Source organism: Arachis duranensis, chromosome 4, assembly GCF_000817695.3.
Source record: "Arachis duranensis cultivar V14167 chromosome 4, aradu.V14167.gnm2.J7QH, whole genome shotgun sequence".
Taxonomy (NCBI): Eukaryota; Viridiplantae; Streptophyta; class Magnoliopsida; order Fabales; family Fabaceae; genus Arachis; species Arachis duranensis.
This window is the reverse complement of record NC_029775.3, coordinates 89797617-89804269: the sequence shown is the minus strand read 5'-3', so window position 1 is coordinate 89804269 and position 6653 is coordinate 89797617.

Here is a 6653-nt window from a genome sequence, read left to right as displayed (position 1 = left end):
TATATATATATATAGTATTTTTATTTAAAAATTTATTTTAAAATGAGAAAAATGATAAAATTTAAATTAAGTAATTAATCACGGCTAAATTTATAATTTTTATCATATATGAATCAAATTATCTTAGTTTAAAAATAATTAATTTTCACTTTTTTATTTATCTAAGTTTTGAGGATATGGGTTTGTATTACAATATTTTTGGGTGGGCTGTGGGTGCAGGCCATGTGGCCAAATCTAACAAAAAAGTAAAAAACCCATCAAAACCCTTTTTCAACTAAAAAAGAAAAACCGATCATAAAATTGTTGGTTCAATTAAATCATCTCATGTACCGGTTCACAATTATATTTAATGTTGGGTCAAATTTAATAATACCAACAACTTATGTCCAGCAGCAATCTAGACCCTACATCAAGAATCTTTGTGCATGGTGCTTTAAGGACCATATTATACTTTTTCCACCAAAGACATTTCCTAAAAAGAAATAAAGAAGGAAAAAAAGAATAAAAAAAAACACTAAGAACTATCTAACATCAGTAATATTTTTTTGCAAGCAATCCTCCAAATCCTTCCAAAGAACAAGAAATTCAATATAATCAGTGTTCACAACCAGTGCCTATTTAACCATAGTATCTATCATTTTGTTAGTATCTCTTTGAATCAAACGAAGCTCAGCATACCAGTTTCATTGTATGATGTCCTGGGCCTTTTAGCTTAAGAAAGTCTCAAAGCTAGAAGCTTCATCCATAGTTTGAATGAGAGTAAAGACCTATCTACACGATCTGTTTCACAAATGATATATCTTTGACTCATAGTGGTAAGAATTGGACTAGCCGATCGGACCAAAAAATCGATAAATTAGACTTTAGGCCAATTCGGTTGATTCATTTGACCAGACAAGATAAAGAACCAAATCGAATTAGATTGGACCGTTTGATTATAGTAAAAACTACTGGCTTTGGAAAAATTGGCAGGTTCGAAAAAAAATTTTTCCTCCCCATACGAAAACGACTCGCGATCGCCGGTCGGCTCCTCTGGTTCGTCTCACTGGCTTAGGAGTATTTCTGACACTGTGTCGTTGCGTCTGTAGCTCCCCTGCACTGCCCCGTCGTGTCTGTGGCTCCCAAGCAACCTGCACTGTCACGTCTCCTTGCTTTGCATCCTCATCTATCGCTGTTGCCTCCCCTTGCCAGAATTTGCTTCGCCGTGCTCGAACAAATTAGTATTTCATGTCTTAGTGAAACTCACTCTTAGTTTTTATTTTTTATTTTTTTAAGTTATTCAGTTGGGTTATAATTTGATTAAATAAGTGATGATTAATTATGTTTATTATGAATCTATTTATTTTATATTGTTGTTGATTATAACTTGTTGAATTTGTGAATTTCTTATTCTTGCAGAGGAAGAGAACATAAACACTGTGAAAATTTTTTGTGTGAAATCCGGATTCTTGTGAAATCTTGATTCTTTGTGTGACGTCCTGATTCTTACTGTCCTTATTTTGGCTTATTTTGACAGTTTTGGAGCAGAAAATAATACACAAAGAAAGACAAAGTTCTAGAGCTTCTAGCATAAACAAAAAATTGAAGTTTGCAATTTTTGGTCCTTTTCTTCCGAATTTCACTTCATACCCGCAAAATTGGGACTTTTTCCTTCAAAGGTAGTAACCCTTTGATATTCTTCTCTCAAATTTCATATAAAGTTTTAATTTTTTGGCTTGACTTGTATGCTTTCTCTATGAATTGGTCTTAAATTTGTGATTTTTTTATGATGGATACTGAAGAGCTAAGCAAATTGAAAAGGTATGGTGATTGACATTGTTCTATTTGTGTTGATTTTGGTTTTTGCTGACGAACCATGTTAAAGACTATGTGGATTCTTTGTTCTAAGCAATGTTGGAGGGAAATGGTTGCAAATTTAGTGAGGTGTAATAAGTGTTTGACTTGGTCAAGAATTGGGGGATCATTGGTTTTATTGAAGGTATGGAATCATTGTGAAAAAGGGTCATATAGAGAATTTGATGTTTTCCTTGTTTCTGTTTTTGGTGATGTTATTTTAGAGAATATTTTCTATTTGTAATCAAATTAGGTTCCTAATTATTCTTGTAGCTGAGTATATTTTTTGTTATTCTTACTGTGTTAAATTAAGATACTATTGTATATTATTTTATATTTTTTATTTATGTGGGATTGGTTTTACTGGTTCAACTAGTAATTTATCGGTTGAACCAGTAAATTAGTAAACTAGTAGGTTAATCGGTTCGATTATCAGTTCGGTTCTGACAACTATGCTTTGACCAATATCCCAAACAAGAAAAAAAACCTCTCTAAATAGCAAACAACTCTCCATAAAAAAATGCTATTACTAGGTAATACACCTATACAACCCTTCTACCACACACCATTTGAATCTCTAATAACACAAGCAAATCCAACTCTTTTACCATAACCATAATAATTAGCATCACAATTTATCTTATAAGAACCGGGAAAAGGTAAACCCCAAAAAGCACTCAAGAATGAAGATATAAAAACATGTTGCAAATCAAAGACGGACAAAAGTTTCTTTTCTAGAGACCAAAGCTTTTTCGATTTGAAAATGTCATTGTTTCTCATTCGCAAAATCCACCAGAGTCCCGAGAAAAATCTGAAGACATGATCCTTACTGTTCTTTATAAACCAAGCTTGCAAATCCTACAATTGATGACTAATTTTTTTAAGTTGTTCCAAATAACTTGTGCTTCGGGACAGTCCCTGATGCATTGCAACACTGATTCTTGGGAGGAAAGACACATCAAACATGAATTTTTGTTCGATATTCCTCTTTTGAATCTTATCTGAGAGTAGTGGAAAAGACATCCCTGAGACAAAAGTCATGCCAACAATTTATGCTTCTCAAGAACCTACCGCCTCCAAAGCCAAAGCCAATTTTGTTGCTCTTCCCATCCAATAAACCTTTTGCAAAATCAGAAATGTCTATTACTCGCAGAATATACTTTAGAAGATGTCCCATTCCAAGTCGAGCCAGCTTTCAAACCAGTTTGCTCATCTAAGTTATAAGAGATAATATTAGACATCAAATTCTGATTAAAAGAAAAATGTTGAATGGCGTGTGGGTAAGTTTGTAATATCTAAGATGGGAAATTGATCCAATTTATCTAACTAAAACAATAATGTCTCTTTTTGTATTATTAATAATAATTATTCCGAGGGTTACCTGAAATGTTGATTTGAGCCTGGATGTGAGGTCTAGAATCCTTATAAGGCAGCGTTCAACTTGTTTGGTGCCAAGGTGCCACCGTCGAGTCCCTTGGGAGGAGGTGGGGTTGGTACCTGCAAGACATTCTGATGCTTAAGTTAGCACAGGTTTTAGGCAGGTTTTTGCATATTAAAATGTAAATTATACCTGAGGGGTGTCAGTGTACTTATAGTAGAGTCAATAACCACCTTTGATGGAGTAGTTCTCCCTTTATCTTGGGATTTGTTGAGATCTATCTTTTAGGGAAAATAGATATACGTGGAGAGATTCACGGAGGCAGTCACATGTTTGGGCAAGCAGAGCTGGACTTCTTTCACGATGTCTGACCTCTTTAAAGAGGTCGGGTATGCTATAGAGGCCGCCTCTTTTGGTAGGCCTTCCTTCGTTATTGGGCCTAACTTTATTTATTGGGTCAAGGTATGAACAGTGCCCCTACTTAATTCCCGAGTTTTCAAGAGGTCACACTCAAGCAATTCGTGGTCCTTGATGATTTAGATTTTTGACAGTATAGAATTTCACAAATGAATTCTCGTTGCAAGTATAGTTTCTAAACCAACAATAATCCTTTCATACAAAAGATTGTTTGTCACTAAAACAAACCGCTAAAATTATAAACCGAAGTATTTAAAGCTCGTGTCGTTCTCCCTAGGAATTACAATAAAGTGTCTTGTTATTGGGGTTTTGATAAGAAACATTAAAGATAAATGGCAAAAAAGTAAACTAATGGCTAGTAAGGTCTTGGCAAGAAGTGGTGGTCAAGGATCTCTATCCCTATCACTAACCACAATATGAGAATTGCCAAGGATTAATCTCATTAAATCATCCTCTAACTACTAGTAAAGGAAAGTTAAATGAGATATATCAATCCAAGTCCATAGGTCCTAACTCTCCACTAATTCGATTAGTGAGAACTAGAGTCAATGGCTCCCAATCATCAATCACTTGGACATTAGTAACTCAAGAGTTCCTAAGTTACCTTTTCAAGCCAAGAGCATAAAGTTCTACTCTAAAATCCAACCAAGCATTTCATCAAACACTTGGAAGCATAGTAAAATTGCAAGGAAAGTAAATCTACACTACTCAATTACAAGTAATTAAACAACAACAATTAAAGGAAACAAGATCTACATAAGTTACCTTAAATTGCATTAAAGGAAAATAGAGGAAGAAAGAGTGCATCAACAACAAAGAAACAATTACAAGAATGAAATACAAAAGTAGAGAGGGGAAGAGTAGAGGAACAAGAATTGATAAAGGAAAAGTGAATCAAATCATGAAATTAAACTAGATCTAAGAAATCCTAATCCACCTCTAACCTAATCCTAGAGAGAAGTGAGAGCTTCTCTCTCTAAAACTAACTTTCCCTCCAAAACTAAACTAAAACTAAACTAATGGTAACTAAGTGTAAAGTATGTCAATTTCCCTTCAATCCTTGGCTTAAATAGCATTATAAATGAGTTGGATTGGGCCCACAAGGCTTTAGAATTCGCTGGCCACGAATTTGCATTTAATGAATCACATGCAAATCGGCACGTCCGTGTACCGTGCTCGTGCGCACCCTTATGCACGATGCAACTCTGACAAATCTTTTATCATTTCGAAGCACCGGATGTTAGCTTTCCAACGCAACTGAAACCGCATCATTTGGACCTTTGTAGCTCAAGTTATGGTCGATTAAGTGCGAAGAGGTTGGCTTGACAGCTTTTGCGATTCCTTCATTTCTTCATGAGTTCTCCATTTCTACATGCTTTTCCTTCATTCCCTTGATCCACTCTTTGCCTCCTAAATCTGAAATCACTTAACAAACATATAAAGGCATCTAATGGAATCAAGGTGAATTAAATTTAGCTATTTTGAGTCCTAAAAGCATGTATTCACTCTTAAGCACAATTAAAGGAGAATTTACAAAGTATGCTATTCCATTGAATAAATGTGGCTAAAAGGTTATAAAGTCCCCTTAATTCAACACAAGATAAACCCTACAAATGGGATTTATCAACCTCTCCACACTTAAACCAAGCATGTCCTCATGCTTAAACCAAGAATGAAACAAGGGGTATGACATTTATTCAATGCAAATAACCTAAATGCATCTATCTATATGAATACAACTAAATGCAAAATGATTCTACCTACTTGGTTAAAAATAAATCAATCCTCCAAGAGCATGTATACACAATTAAGGCCAAGATCATATAACGATTCATGAATCCTACCAATTCAAGTATAAAAAAAAATGAAGTTCAAATAGACTTGCAAGAAGAAATCTTATGAAAGCCGGGAATCAAGGAATTGAGCATCGAACCCTCACCAGAAGTGTTTGCACTCTAGTCGCTCAAGTGTGTAAGGTCGATTCTCTCAATTCTCCCCTAATCATGCTTTCTAAGATTTGTTTTTCTTCTAACAATCAACATATATTTCATGCATGCATACAAGTATCATGAGGTCTTTTCTTTAGGTTGTAATCTGGCTAGGGTCAAGGTAAGGATGCATATTTGGTCAAGTGAGATTGAAATTTGAATCTTTGATAAGCTTAAACTTTCCACCTAACCTATGACATCCTATACAATTTCAAAGCTAACCTAGCTACTCATTTTTCTCTTTTTCTTCTCATACTCATGCATTTTTTTTCTTGATCACAACACATATGCATTGATTTTATTGAGCTTCACTTGGGGCATTTTGTCCTCTTTTTATTACTTTTCTTTTCTTTTTCTTTTCTTTCTATTTTTTTCTTTTTTTCTTTTTCACATTTATTATATTTTTTTCTTTTTCTTTTATTTTTTCTCGTTTTTTATTTTTATTTCTTTCTAGCTACATACAAGAAAATCAATGCGTAAGGTCTATACATTTTAATTAATACATGAGTATGTACCCAATCTCCAATATTTCCAATAAAAATACAAAACTACCCTTTTACTCCCCCAATGTCCCGAGGTTCCCACACTTGAATGTTACTCACACACACTAGCCTAAGCTAATCAAAGATCCAAATAGAGGATAATTATTATTTTTTGCTTTAAGGCTTGTAATGTGCTAAAATAAGAACAAGTGGGTTAAGCATAGGCTCAAATTTGCTAACAATGGAAGATAAAAGGTAAGGCCATTTGGGTAAGTGAGCTAGTGAAACAATGGCCTCAATCATATAAATGCATGAATACAAGGAATAATGGACATAAAGAATCAAACAAATCAAAGATTACAATCATAGAAAGAGAATAATTGCACACAAGAAGGAAAATAAGTGGTTATAAGATGTAACTACGCCATTAAGCTCAAATCTCACAAGGTTGTGTGTTCTTAGCTCAAAAACCATGTTCCAAAATAAATTCTTTCATGCAAGTTCAATCGAAAAATTTCAAATTGGTAGGGTGCCCTAAAACAGTTTCTTGGAAAA